Source organism: Habropoda laboriosa, unplaced genomic scaffold (assembly GCF_001263275.1).
Source record: "Habropoda laboriosa isolate 0110345459 unplaced genomic scaffold, ASM126327v1 scaffold11, whole genome shotgun sequence".
NCBI lineage: Eukaryota > Metazoa > Arthropoda > Insecta > Hymenoptera > Apidae > Habropoda > Habropoda laboriosa.
The window spans coordinates 406,195-406,960 of record NW_017100150.1 but is presented as its reverse complement, the minus strand read 5'-3'; positions in this window follow the sequence as shown (position 1 = coordinate 406,960).

The window sequence follows — 766 nt, the reverse complement described above, 5'->3', positions numbered from 1 at the left end:
ATCAATTTTTCTTTTCATATTTTATATATTTTTTGAAATATTAATAAAAATCGTTATTTATAATGTATCTTTATAATTGTTGCAAAAATATTATGTCATTTATACACAGCTTAAAAAATATGTTAAAGAATAATTAGCAGGTACACTGTTGCAACATTTTATTTCGCAATACTTGCAAATATGCTATGGGAATATATTAATTGACCACATACATAGATAAAGTTATTTATTAATAGTTAATGTATATTATATATATATCGTGTCATTAAATTCTCAGAATTGTTAGTAAAAGTGAGTTGAATAATAAAATCTCTGTCTTTGTTTATTTATCTCTTAATTAATATACATTTACTGTCGATATATTGTATGTTTCAAATTGTAATAGAAGATATAATCAAAATTTTCTTAAAAAATCGCGCCATTAATGTGGTAACAATACCAACCAGTGATGCCATAATCGTGGGCCGTGGACGAAAGCAGTTACTCCCACTATGACCTACCGCCGTCTCCCACTATACCGTCCTCGTGCTCTCACACAAGTGTAGCGGTAGCTCTGTCCGTGTGCGAAGCCTGTTCGGCTCTTTCCGCCAATTACTACGTCACCACGTGACGCTCGAGTAACCTGAGCGCATGTGTAAGAATTAGGAGATTCCCTTTGAATCTCGGTGAGACGGAGTGTTTCGAGTATGTATGTATATGGGCGTTCGGGACAAAAATCATAATTTCTAAATTAATCAATTTTCGACCTAAGTTCTCTAATACTTTT